Genomic DNA, 14,693 nt, shown 5'->3' with positions numbered 1-14,693 from the left:
CAGGAGAATGAGGAAAAACTGAGGCAGAATTGCACAACCTAACAAGTGAAAAGGTAAGCTAACCAGTAAGTTAAGCTATCATTCAGGAAGGCAGTGAACCTCAAAAAGTATGATACGTTTGAGTGGGTTTTGAGACGTGTTACAAATATTTCCCACAGATCTAGTGTTTGTCATATTATATAGACATAGACGGACCTTGAAATGAGACATGAAGGACTTGGTATAATGATAGTTAATACAATTGTAGAAAAGCCTTTCCCTAGGCCAGATCTAATTAACAAATGCTTGGCTTCAGTCTACAGTGCTTTGGTAGAAGCAGCAAGAGTATTCAAATACTACGTTTGCAAAATCTTTCAGCATTGATGTCATCACCAAACTCGTGTCTGCCTTGTCTTGCATTTGACCATTTCCCCCCCCCCCCCCCCTCGTGTCCAATATCATAACTTTCTGAGTTAGATTGTAAACTGTTAGACCAAGTTCGGTCCCATTATACCCGGGTCCATTGTTATCATGTATGTTGTTTTGTAATTGTCATACATATTTCAGTACATACAAAATAACATATATTTTTTGCAGGCTGGCCTTAGGGGCAGCCACCCTGGGGCACCAACATTCAGAGGTTCCAAATCTTTGCATTTAGATCATCAAATCCAATGTGGCGGAGGGGTTGCAATAGTTTACTTGAAGTTGTTTAGGCTTGCTTGATTGTTTTGCTTGCACTTTTTTGGAGGTGGGGGGTAGAGTAGGAGGAAGGCAGCACCAAAAACACTTTGTGCCCTGGATAGGAAAACACTTAGGATTGGCCCTGATAGGCTATCACTTTCCCCCCATTATTTACATGTAGATTATCTCTTTTATTGCTTTAGGTCTCAGTCCTGCATTTCAACCATGCTGCCAGATCCCTTCTCTTGATGAGTGCCCACCCCCTCGCTCCTGTGTTCAGCCGAGCTTTGAGTGGGCATAGGGGTCTATCTGTGCAGGGTCAGGACTTCAGGCTGTACTTCCTTTGAGGAAGGAACTATACTTCACTGTGTGTGTGTTGTCACCTAACAGACTATGGGTGCTACTGAAATAAAATAATGAGATGTCATTTTTGTAAAGCATTAGTGTTTACACAATTTGTGACACTCTATTAGTCATTGATAATGTGCTGAATCCTATGAAGAAATATCCAAGTTTTTGGCTCAATAATATTAAAATACCTGGTGCACCCACATATAGGTGTCTTGTTATTTCTGGGTTCCCCAGTAGATCTAGTAAGAAAATTTCTTTATAATGAGAGTGAACAGTAATTTATTTTCCACAATAACAGTTCTTGTAACTTATATAGAGGACACTGACTTATTTTGATCATAATTTTTATAGCATGTACTTTTTAAAAATCAATTCACACTATCTTTGAGTACAAATCAAAACACAGTTGCGCCCATAAATATTTGAGGGTACTGAAAGGTTATTGGACAATCTGAATAACCACTAGAAACTTGATGAATGAAATGTAGGAGAAATTCCTTAAAATAGTCAATTAACAGCTGCTCTTTTGATACAAATTGTCAAATCTGCTTTCTTTCCAAAACATGATTAAAGTTAATATTGATTGCCACTCTAAAATGTATGCCGCTGGCTTCACTATTGCAGGACAGCAGCCAACTTAGTCATTTTTCAAGATTTTTTTTCAGTGCTCTAAGAGCACTGAGGTTATCAGAACATGTTAGGTCTGCTATAATGCAACTAGCTGATAAACAAAAGCCTGCGAGTTATATTCTACGTGATGAACAAGGAAAAATGGAAGGGAACTGGCTGTGTCAAGGTCTTGAACATCTGAAAAGCACTATAATTAAAATTTACTTAAGACGAATACCTGTCAAACATCAATTTGTCCATAAAATTAATTACTTCTGAGCAGTTTTAACCTTGCTCTATGTCTTAGGCAACTTCCAACAAGTATTGTATCTTCAGATTTTGGTATGTGAATAGTGTAATAGTGAAAAACAATATTTTATATTTTTAAATAATATTCACACTCACTCTTTTCAACACTGTACTATGGATAATTAAATCACTAATCTTCAATTAGACAGACTGATCTTTGGGAGAGTTCCAATTTCCAAACAGGGCTAGCACCTGCCTCTAGCTAAAAATGCCCAAGATATCTGCCTTCAAAGTAATTTTGTTTTTGTGAATAGAAACACTATTGTAGTGTGTATGTGTCTGTGTGAGGGGGAGCGGTGTGGCTTTATATTGTTCTGAGTCATGCACAGTTGAACTTTTAGAAACCAAGGACTTTGGCTTTACAGACAGGGGATGTGAGAAATAGTCCCAACACAGCATTTTATAAAGTTTCTAAGGGGTTCTACAATGAGCTCCATGTGAGCCCAGGGATCTACCTACTCAGAGCTGACTTCAGAATCAGGGTATAAAGCACCAATAAAATGGCTTTTATTTATTACTGTACTGCAATACAGTCCAGATACATCAATTGAGACTGTGACATCACTGTGCTCAGCATGGTATAAATACATAGTAAAAAACAGTCCCAAAGGATTACATTCTGAGGAGTTTGTAAACTTTGTGGGTTGGCTGGAACCAGGCAACCTGCCTGACTGGTTTCAGTCTAAATTTCTGATGTAATCAGCATTTTCCAATGGTGAAATAAAGGCACAGAAAGGTGAAATGAGTTGGCCAAGGTCATGCAGCTGATCAGTGGCAGAAACAGGTTAGAATTCTTATCTCCTGACTCCCAAATCTAGTGTCCCATTCCCTAGATCATTTTGCATCCTATGTCTCTGGCATAGAGTGAGTACAGGATGGTTCGTGATGTATAAAGGCTTTATTAGCACAGTCATTTGAGACCATCTGCCTAATTAAAGAGTGGCAAACAAAATCTAAACTCAAACTAACACAAGTTTTATGTCACAGCATCTTGCCTTTCCTATTTCAAACCCCTCATAGGAATCTCATTATAAATTAAACAAATCAAGTTGTGACATCTTTATGTGTAATGACTTATTTAAAAAGCAAAGCATATTAGCATTGCTTCGGTGGTGTTTTCTTTATTTGATGGTAAGGAATAATTATCTTAGCAGATAGTTCTGTGAACACAACTTAAGCTTGCATTATCCAGACACAAAGTCTGACCCTATATTCCTTTAATAATTATTATTATAATGAGTCATCTCAATGAGGTAAATAAGGGGCTGCAGGATCTGGCCTATGGTGATTAGCCAAAGCATCAAAATAATGAAATCCTCTTGGAAATATTGAGGTTCCACAATTCTCCTGTTAAAAGAAGTTTTTAAATGACCCTTCCCTCCCCCATCACTTACCCTGTATACTTACTCCTATTTAAATAACAACATGTCAAATATACCTGCTAATCAACTAGTTGGTGTCCCTTCAGAGATTTCTGCAGCTTTAAGTACCATACATCACTGTGTAAAAAATTTTTTCCAAATATTGACTTTTGGTGTTCAAGGTTACTGATGATGTGCTCAGACACATTAATCATTCTAACCACTTCAACAAAGAAGCTCATTAAGAAGACAAATACATTATCAGGCAAATCATCTAGCTGATTACATACTTTCAATTTTAGCTATAATAGATTGCAACTGAATAAATTCCTGTGTCCTCTTCTATTTAAATATGCAGAGCACCTGTGATTCTTTATATTAAGATTCCTCAATGACGCAACTGTAACTTAATGGTGTAGAAGTGATGTAGTGTATTTGTTTTGTGGTACCTGATAAAAATAGACATTGCTCTTTAATGGGAACTAAGAAAAGCTGTTTTAGTGACCAGGAGGGGAGATGAGATCTAAAGAAACAGACAACCATGAAATCTGATAAAAAAACTTCTGACACAACTTTTTTGTTTTTTGTTTTTTTGTCAAAACTGAAACTTTTACAGAAGCGTATAGATTTTTGACAAAAGTTTAGGTGGAAGTGTTTCTCAGGTCCAGGATGGAATTTTTCATCAACGTGAAAGAGAGAGAGACTCATCCCCCCCAGAATACCCAACAGCCTGGTGCATCGCTCCTTTACTTGGGATCAGTGGTATAATCCTGAATGTGCACATACCAGTTCTTCTGGAGCTTCATGCTCTGGCCCCGCCAACGTGCCCTCTGTACAAAATGTCCACCTCTATGTGGTGTGACCTTATACATATAGTGCATATGTAGTCAGAATGCCATTTTGGGGAGTAAAATGGCATCCTCTGCACAGCATGACCTCGCAAAAGTTCCACAGTGAGGTGCTGATTCCCCTACACCACTGCCTGGGGTATGGGAGACCTAGATTCTAGTCCCTGCTCTTTAGCAGCAAGAGCATGGAGTTGAAGGTGGGTCTCTCATCCTTGGTGAGGGCCCTTAACCATCACCAGGCTACTAACAAACCTAATCTGGAACTAAAATTTAAATTTTATGGTCACACTTTGTACACAACTTATTCTCCACCCTATCTGCATCTGGAAACTTAGTATGAATTGAAGAACAAGTACAACATTGGCCCTGCTTTTTTTCTTGTTTTTCTCTTGTTTTAAGCACCTAATCCTGCACTTAATAAAAATGTGGATTACTCCTATGACCAAGAAAAGACCGTCTCATGGTAGGAATTCTTCTCTCTGCCCCAAACTCAGGACATAAATGTACATAGACTTATGTGGTGATCAAGCTGTGGGAGAGGTATGGATGGGCTTGTACATCCATGGAAAATACTCATTCATTCTGCCTTTGCATGTGGAAAGTGCCACAGACTACTTGCAGAACTGACTGACAAACTATTTCCAGGATCAGGCAGGGAAAGTCACACAAGCACATGGACATAAAACAGACTCCTTGCACACGTTGCTATTGGTTTACTGAGATAGCTGCCCAGTGCCTAACTAATAATGGTAGACAGAAGAACAGGGGAAATACTAAGTGAAATGACTAATGCACAATGTAGCATTCCAGAGTATTGAAGATGTAAAATCCAAGACTGCCTATATTCAGTTATCCTGGTCAGCAGCAATATCACACACCTGTGACATCAGAGACCAATGCTTATGACCATCTTTTCCAAAATCATCAGTTTCTACTACTTGAAATAAGGACAATCTCCTTTATTATTAATAGTGATAGGGTTCTTATCTTTAGTACACCAGGGGTACACAGATATATTAAAAAAACCTCACCAGTTAGTACATTACAAAACCCTACAGTAGATACTATGGTGATGGGTGTTTTAGAAATATCACAGATAATCAGGTACACAGACCTGGGGAACAGATGTGCTGGTTTTGAGTAATCACACTAGGCCAAATTTTTATGCACATACAGCTCCATTGACTTCAATCCAAGAATCAATTTATCCCATTTATAGCAGTTTCCAAGAACAAGTAACAATGGAAAGATGTAAAATTATCTAAAGTTACTCATGGACTCTGGTTATTGAAGATGAGGATCTATTTCTAATACTAAACTTACTTTAAAAGGAAAATTAAAAGGACAGTAAATGATCTGTACAAAGTGGTCCAGATATTGCCCACAAATGTGCATGAATTATATTTACATTGATATATGTTACTGCATGTAAATAGGGCAAAATTTGGTCCAAAGTAATTCCAGTCTATTGTGTAAATACACAAACTAAAGTACACCTCTACCCCGATATAACACGACCCCATATAACACAAATTTGGATATAACGCGGTAAAGCAGCACTCCGGGGGGGGGGGGGGGAAGAAGAGAGGGAGGGCTGCACACTCCGGTGGATCAAAGCAAGTTCGATATAACGTGGTTTCACCTATAACGCAGTAAGATTTTTTGGCTCCTGAGGACAGCGTTATAGTGGGGTAGAGATGTATTGCATATTTCACACACAGAACTTTTAACTTCTACTTTCTTGGTGAATAATATCACAACTTTTTAAGTGTTTGTGTGCTTTGGAGATTGTTTCATTTATTGATTTCATTTGAACTCTTTCAAATCATAAATCTGATTTATAGTTTGTCCATGGCAAGAAAGTAAGAGTAACATTGAACTAAAATGTTAACATAAATACTGTACAGATTGAAAACAAAAATAGAAATAAAAGATAATTTCCATTTTTACTATCGGGTGACTCATAATAAACAGCACAGTAAAAAGGGTTTAATAAATGGGTTAATTTTGTGTGAGGGAAATTGCTGCTATGGAAATGTTATGCAGTGTTTTGATACCGGAAATGGAAAAGGTTGGTTTTACAGGATACAATCAACTGAATCACTAAAAAGATCACAATATATTCTCCAGTCACCCTTTTACAAAGTGAAACAAATACTGATCCAATTAGGTGTTTTTTCCCTATGTAAGAAGTGCAGGACTGAGCTTCTGGGCCAACTAAAATGACCATGCATCCTGGTTTGACCAGAACAGTCATAGATTTTCACAGGTTTCAGGGTAGCAGCCGTGTTAGTCTGTATCCTCAAAAAGAATAGGAGTACTTGTGGCACCTTAGAGACTAACAAATTTATTAGAGCATAAGCTTTCGTGGGCTACAACCCACTTCTTCGGATGCATATAAAGTGAAACATATATTGAGGAGATATATATACACACATACAGAGAGCATGAACAGGTGGGAGTTGTCTTACCTACTCTGAGGGGCCAATTAAGTAAGCGAAAAAAAAACTTTTGAAGTGATAATCAAGATAGCTCAGTACAGACAGTTTGATAAGAAGCAAGTACGAGAATACTTACAAGGGGAGATAGATTCAATGTTTGTAATGGCTCAGCCATTCCCAGTCCTTATTTACTTCAAAAAACTTCAAAAACAGACTCCACCGAGAGACTGCTGAGCTGGAATTAAATAAGGACTGGGAATGGCTGAGCCATTACAAACATTGAATCTATCTCCCCTTGTAAGTATTCTCGTACTTGCTTCTTATCAAACTGTCTGTACTGAGCTATCTTGATTATCACTTCAAAAGTTTTTTTTTCTCTTACTTAATTGGCCCCTCAGAGTAGGTAAGACAACTCCCACCTGTTCATGCTCTCTGTATGTGTGTATATATATCTCCTCAATATATGTTTCACTTTATATGCATCCGAAGAAGTGGGTTGTAGCCCACGAAAGCTTATGCTCTAATAAATTTGTTAGTCTCTAAGGTGCCACAAGTACTCCTGTTCTTTTTATAGATTTTCACATTCACCTCCCCCCACCCAACAAACCTTTGTTCTGGATGTAATGGCCAGCACAACAGAGTCCTGGTCCATGACAAGGGGTCCTAAGTGCTATGATAATACTACTCCTAATAATAAAATAGTAAGTAGAATTTGCTCTGCATTTGCTTAGAAGAAACAGTCAAATGGGAAGCATTTATTGTGAACAGTGTTTGTAGTGAAGAGAGGTTGAAAGCATGTAGGCAACATCAGAACTATTTTTGTCTTGCTCACAGTGAATTTTAACATTGTTTAATCAGTGCTTCATATTGTATTGAGATCAATAAGCAACTGAAAAAATCAGCCCCTCACAGAAATAGTCATGTTGCTGATGACTGAACAGTTGACTGTAGAGACAAGAAGTTTTGAAATATGTGCTGATCCTTTGTATATCTATTTTGCAACCCTAAAATAACTTTATGTAATCACTTTTTCCTGCTTCCAAATCTATTGCAAACCACCCCTGATTTCTGTGAATGCAGTATGTGTGGTTTGCAAGTATTCACGCAATAGTCTGTGGATTAATTTTAGTTCTTTGGTTTGGTTTGTAGGAACTCTTTTATGAGGGAGTGTGCTCCCCACAGCGGCTCTGGAAGAGCTGAGATGGGCCAGCTGGGCCCAATCAGCTAAGTAGGCTACAAACAGAGGAGCTTTAGGCTAGCCGCAGCTAATTAGAGAAAAGTTCACTTGTGAGGGACAGGGAGGGCTTCTACAAAAGACAGGAAACTGGGAGCAGAAGGGGCAGCAGGAAGAAGGTTGTAGTCACTCCCTGAGAGAAGGGAGGAGTGTTTCAGGGACTGCAAAGTTACTTAAAGTTACTGTAAGGGAGTGGCAAACCCAGAGGAGTGGGGAAGGCCAGCAGGTATGGAAACAGCGCAGGGAAAGGTAGCAAGGTGCAGGGAATAGAGTTTGCTGCTGTGTAGACCCTGAGCTGGAATCTGGAGTAGTAGACCTGTGTTTCCCTGAACAGCTACTGTGGGAGTGGCACTGTGAGGCAGGAAAACAGAAAACTGCCTGAGACGACTGCAGAGCAGGAAACTTGATTCATGGGCAGCAGCTGACCTGCTGACTTGAAGAGGCTAGCCCCTGCCTGAGGCCCCACCTGGCTATGGGCCCCCCTACCCCATGGCCACCTGTAACCCTAGCTAAGGTAGCCAATTTTGATTGGATGTAATCCTAGTGGTTTAATCACATTACATAAATGTTAATTAAAGCTTAATCTTTAATTCCTGGAGGGTTGGCAACCATAACCCCAGCATGCTTGTATTTAGTAGATGAAGATGAGTGACCAGACCAGCCTGCCTGGGCTGGGGCCAAGGGGGAAGGGCAAGCAGGAGGGGGCCTTTGGGGAGAACATGGACAGGGCCACACCATGCTGTTGGGGGAGGTGCAGCCTTCCCCTGCCTATGCTACCCGCCACCTATGCTTGATGTACTCTTCCTCCAACAACCCCCGAAAGGGAAACCACAATAGTGACCTGGCTGGAGGGCTGAGTCATGAAGACTACAGCTGTGGCTCCTGAAAGCTAAAGAGGAACTGCAGAGGAGAAAATGAAGGGGTATAACTGCTGGAAGGGGTGTCAGCCCAAGTGAGTTAATCTCCAAAACTGCCAGGGGCCAGCACCATCTAGTGGTGAGTACAACAACCCATCACATCTTCATTTGAACTATTTTCTGTTCATGGTATGTGTTCTGCCTCCTAAGTCACACTAGAGAGACAAGGGCCAGCTTCTGTTGGTCAGAAAGACAAGCGTTCAAGCTTACACAGAGCTTTTCTTCAAGTCTGGGAAACATACTCCAAGTGTCATACAAGGTGGAACAGATTGTTTAATGTAAGTAGCTAACACATTTCAAGGTGAAATGGCCCATTAATACCACTCCAGTCATAGGTGGGAGAAGAAGGTAGGGAGCGAGGAAGTATTAGTGGGTTAATAAACCATAAATCCAGTGTCTCCATTCAGTCTGATTTTTAGCAAAGTAATGACTTTAAGCTTCCAGGCTCATCTTTTGAAGGTGAAGTACAGATTTCCATGAGAATGAGGATTGAGAGGTCAAGTATGGATTGATCATTTTGTGAAAAAGTGTTCACTCACAGGTGATACGGTGTTTGTCTTTTATCATTTTCCTGTGCAAGTTCATTTCAGAGCGTAGTGATTATCTGGTTTCATGCACATAATTCTTTGGAATGTAATGCACTGGATGAGGTATGCTATATGTTGTGGTAGGCATGTGTAGTGCCCATGGATCTTGAAAGGTGTTTGTGGGGAGCAGTTGTAACCCACACACCTCCTGGGTGTGGTGCTCTGTCCCATCTAATGGCACTGAGACCACTTAGACACAGAGATTAATGAGTCTGCGCTATAGCCTTAGCTAACAGTCAGTTAGCTTGAGGCTCATGCACTAAGATCCAGAGATCCCAGGTACGCTCCTGCCCGCCAACGACTGGGGTCTATTGGTGTTACACATTAAACATGGTTGTGGTATGTCTGAGTTTTTCATTGTTCTGGAAGAGTCTGGTACCACTTTGGTTTGGTGTGGCCTGGTCTGTGGGGAGCTTGCTTCTGATAATGAGCATGGAGAGGCTGGGGGTTGGTTCAAGGCCAGAAGAGGGGGTTCAGGAAAGTGATATGAAAGCTTTTACTCTCTGATTCAACAACTGAGACTATTCAAAAGAATATAATTAAAATAACAAATGACTAACCTGGAATAGAAAATAACAAACAGTGAATGTTTTTGTTTGTGCAGAAATACCTGTATGTACATGCAAACAAAGCTATTTGTAGAAACAGCCATTGCCCAAACACTTCTGCAAACAAAACCTCTTTGCACGAACGTTCCTGACTAGAAAATAGGAAGGGACGTGAACACAGCTGAAATAAACTGCCATTTTGACTCTGAAAGAATGCAAACAGTGATCTTGCAACAGCCCAACTTGGCATCATTAGTAGTTTAGCTCAAACCATCTGATCAGTGACTTCCGAAGTCAATTGACATTTTGTCCATTTGGAGTTTGGTCAGTGCAAGTAACATCATCAGTAGAAGAATTGCCATCATCCTTCTGTGAAGAGAACTTGCTTTCTTAATAAGCAAGAACACGTATCCATATCCTCCTCAAATTTCTAATACCTTATTTCGCTATCATTATTTCAATTAGATTCTCCTAATGTCTGCATTAATAATGCTTATTAAATAAGATCAACTTAAATTCCAGCTGGAAAACTTATCCAAACTTGTTTCCCTATGAATATATTTCAACTCTCAAATTCTTACTAGGATAAACATGTACAATGTGAATTTTTAACGTGTATTTATGTCTATAAATACATCTCTGTCCAAAGCAAAATTAAATTCTGTTAATCTTTTAAAAGTCTCAACACGAAATCCTGGTCCCATTGAAGTCTATAGAAATGTTGCCCTTGAATTTAGTGGAGTTGGGATTTCACTCTCCATTCACAACTTGCCTTGTGTTACATTCGTTGCCTCAAACTATTTCTGTTCCCCAATGGCATAAATTATGAAGCTAACATTTTTTAAAGTGGAAATTTGTCAAATTATTTACTATGGAGTACTAGTACTGATCCTACAAGAAGGTTTTTGGCATGTTTTTTGGCTGAATACTGTATAGAGTATTAGCTTAAAAACATCCCTATGGCCTCCATGCTATTATATCTACCTATATTCAAGGAGCAAAACATTGAGAGCAGTGGGGTTGTGAAGTGACAATAACTTTATTTCAAATTAAGGAAATGTAACTGGAGACTGTTTGAGAGCAGTGTCTCTCTGCTGCATCTGAATGGAAACAGAGTTGTACCTACCTCATAGCTATCCCTGATGCAGGTAGGGTGATTACTGTATACTTAAAGACCCAGTATACCAAAAAAAAAATAGTGGAATCTCTGTTAAGGCTTGTTAGTAGGGTTGGGGTTTTTAGGGGGGTGGGGGTGTTAGGGCTGGTTTTGTAAGTGATAATTATATTGGTACAGCCCCTAGAGTTTGGATGCTGTTTTACCAGCTGTCATCTTTGATCATAGGGTGATAGTGAAATAGTGAAAGCATCAGCATGACTACAATTGGATCTTAAAGTCTCTTATCCACCTCAGAGCAGGCAGTCATGTGAATGGATGCGACATCTCCAGGATGAGCATAGACTGGGTAATCATCCGTGATGTGTCTGACCGTTTGCACCATGTCACAGTTGCAGTTTGGCGATTCCCTCACTTTCCATCTATGGAGCAAGTATGCACATCTTCCACGTTGGATACAGATATGGTTTAGAGCTGTCTGTATGCACCGGGGGAGGAGAAGCCTGGCTGTTTCACAGCTGGATTATCAATTAGATTTTTGTTTGTGCCAGCAGCTGCCCAGGTTTCAGACCATCTTCTGTGAACATCCTTACCTACTGCCAGGAGGGTTGTGACATGAGACCAGGAGGGTTTTCTTGAGTTTAGTTGATGGCAAGGGTGGTGTTCTAGGTCATGTTACTGTGGTATTTGCAATATCTTTACATATTCCCTAACTGTCGCAACGTCTCATTAGATACTGGTTGGTGCAATGTTAGCCAATACTGATAGCCATGGAAGTGGTGTTGGTGTGAGGGTGCCACTGAATATGTGAAGAGCATTGTTAATTGTGGTGCCCACTAAAATGGCATGTGGGCTTCAGCTCCAAACTGGAGCACAGTGTTCCACTGTGGCCTGGACCAGGGCTAGTGCCAGTATTTGGAGTGTACGGGTGTTGCTTCCTCACGAGGTTCCTGCAAGCTTCAGTATGATGTTGACCCTGGCCTTCGTTTTCTTTTTGATTTGGTCAAGGTGGCAATGGAAGCTGAGCATGCGGTCCCGGTTTATCCCCAGGCACTGCGGATTGTGATCGTGCATAAACAGTGACCCACAGACATTGATGTTTAATGTCTTCTTAGCCTGGAAAGTATCAAATGGAAAGCTGAGACAACTGTTTTGAGGTACCTGGCTTTAACTAACATGCCTTGAAATAGGATCCAAAAGCACTAGAAACCTGTTCTAGAACCTATTCTGAAGTTTCAAATGAGGAAGCCTGAGTAGCCAGCACAATGTCATCCATGTACATGAACTTGTGGGAGGAAGTTGATGGAATATCACTGGTGTATATAGGTTGAAAAGTGCTAAAGCTAAAAAGGACCCTACAGTCTTACCAGTATAAAGATGCCCTATATAAATAGTTTAAGAATAAGCTGTACTGAGCCCACTTATACTAGTTGAGCTGCATTAACACTAGGCAGCTTGTATCACTTTAATTGCACTGGTATAGTTAAAGCAGTATAACTGTTTGTGCAGATAAGGCTACCATATATCAACCAACCATCCCAAATTGTGCCACCCCTGGAAAATATCAATTTAGGAATTGTGGTGGGCTTACTTGGGATGTAAGCCTGATGGAATATTTGTATTGTGGTGTGTGTGGTCCTACGCCTCCCTATTCCCTCCACCAAATAACTTTATTCAGAGATTTTTTTTTAACACTTTTTTTATGCGTAATGCGCAGCCAGGGTTGGTTTTCGGGACAAGCGAGCAGGGTGATGGTTGTGGGCACCGACTTCATCTCTGTACTGCTCAGCTTTTTCCCCCTCCCCTTTCAGTTGCTATGGGGGAGGTGGAGTGGGTAGAAGGAGAGCTGTTTTCCACCCTGGCTGTTTTCCGGCCTGGCTGGTAGAACGCTTAGGGACAGACCTATTCACAACAGACCAAAATAATAAAGAAGAGCACAACAGTTCTTTCAATATTCAATAAATTCATCGTATTGGGGAATTAGGGTTGTTGGATCATTCCAACAGAATCAAAAAAAGTTGAGGTAGAGGGAATAAATATTGTCAAGTATTTTTCCATGATAGTACATCCCTGTGTGTGTGTATATATAGTAAGAAGAGCAGATAATTTTACTTTAATATATCATTGACTTTTTTAAAACCTTACTTGAGCCAGTTATTCATTTATATACTGAAATGAGAATGAATAAACTAGCCTTTAAAACTTAGTTACCGCTCTAAGATTCCATATGTAATAAAGATTCTGAAAGAGCAGATGTAATCCTCAATTATTTCTCCAATAGCATCTGAACCAGACTTTGGGTAATCAGTACTATAAGACGAAGAAGAGAGATGTCTCCCCTTTACATATTTTGGAAACCTCTCTACACCTGCTACTCCCTCCTTGCTGTGTACAGAATTATCTGATCAGAGTTTTCACTTTGCTGAATTTTACCTTCTTTGCATCATGGAAGCTTCAAACAAAGAGTTACCAATAGCAAGATTGCAAGGAGAAGCCAGTCACAGAGGAAAGAGGATGAAATGGCTGGACTACAAAAGATCAGTTTGCAGCTGGTCCTGATGTAGATTTTTATATTATTAAGCTATGTTTGTGAGTTTTAGAACCTGATGGAAAGACTCACATTGACTTCAATGGGCTTTGGTTCAGACCCATAATGCAAAACAAAAATGTGATCTATCTATAATATATTTTAAGAATTTCTTAAGGGAATCCAAACAACACATTAAATCTTAAGTAACATTTTTGTCTATTCTTTATTCTTTTAAATAGTCCAAAAAGAACAATACAGCATAGGAGGACAACCCTTTAACTGCTATTTTGTGCAGACTAATGCCCATTTGTACCAGTCACAAAACTAACATGTAACCGGGTACAGTTAACATCTCGGGTGAAAGGAGAGACCCAATATGCAAGAGCGAGGTTGTTGCAGGTCAATGGTGAAGTGCATTAACATAAGTGAGTGGGAAGTTAGCACAGCTAGTGTCTGACTGTAATGTGCTTGTTAGACACAAGCATATTACAATATTTCATTCTTACCTTCACTCCAACTATATTTTTAAAACCATGATAAATAATTGCATATGATTTAGATCAATAATATGTTTGCTGAATAACAACCTTGGCATTATACATAGTTCCAATAAAATATCTGCACGTGATGTCACTCTATTCTTCAGAGGATCAAAACCTGCCTGATATTCAGAATACTATTTTTTCTTATCTATTCTGACAAATTAATCTAAACCAGTTCTCCAAACAGTTTTCAAGATGCCAGTTAAGAGTTTGTCAAATGGAAAAGTGAGGATTACCAAACAACCCTCCCTTCCTCTCCCCTCTTTAAAACTATGTGCACATGCTTTGATGTATCCATTAGGGATTTAAATACATTCCGAATATTATTTATTCACATGCCTCCATTTACCTTAAAGATCAACTTCAATTCCAAGAAAATACTTTTAAAATTAAAGAATCCATTGGGCCAGATTCAAATCAAGATCCTCAGCTTGGTGCATATCTAAAATGAAGTCCCTGTACAACTGGAACCTTTGATGGCAGACCCTATACCAAAGCCATGCAGACTGAACTCCTTCTCTCCACTAGAGGTGAGTCCTTCAGAAGAAAGCAGTATGAGCAGAAAGTTTCACTGCTATTTCCCATGCTTACTATCTATTTGTAGGTGCAACTCTAATACAAGCTCCAAGTGAGATCAGG

The 14,693-nt window shown here is 39.7% G+C and overlaps 1 long non-coding RNA gene across 1 annotated transcript; it reads left to right on the top strand.

Annotated features, from left to right (window-relative positions):
• The first annotated feature begins 7,749 nt into the window (after positions 1-7,749).
• On the top strand, positions 7,750-14,018 carry LOC135973297 (uncharacterized). The gene is made up of 3 exons (XR_010590106.1): positions 7,750-8,812; positions 11,991-12,139; positions 13,264-14,018. It is a non-coding gene; the product is annotated as an uncharacterized LOC135973297 (long non-coding RNA).
• Positions 14,019-14,693: the final 675 nt, after the last annotated feature.

The sequence above is a fragment of the Chrysemys picta genome, chromosome 8 (assembly GCF_011386835.1).
Source record: "Chrysemys picta bellii isolate R12L10 chromosome 8, ASM1138683v2, whole genome shotgun sequence".
NCBI lineage: Eukaryota > Metazoa > Chordata > Testudines > Emydidae > Chrysemys > Chrysemys picta.
The sequence above is the reverse complement of the archived record's forward strand: the minus strand, read 5'-3'. Positions and strand labels throughout refer to the sequence as shown.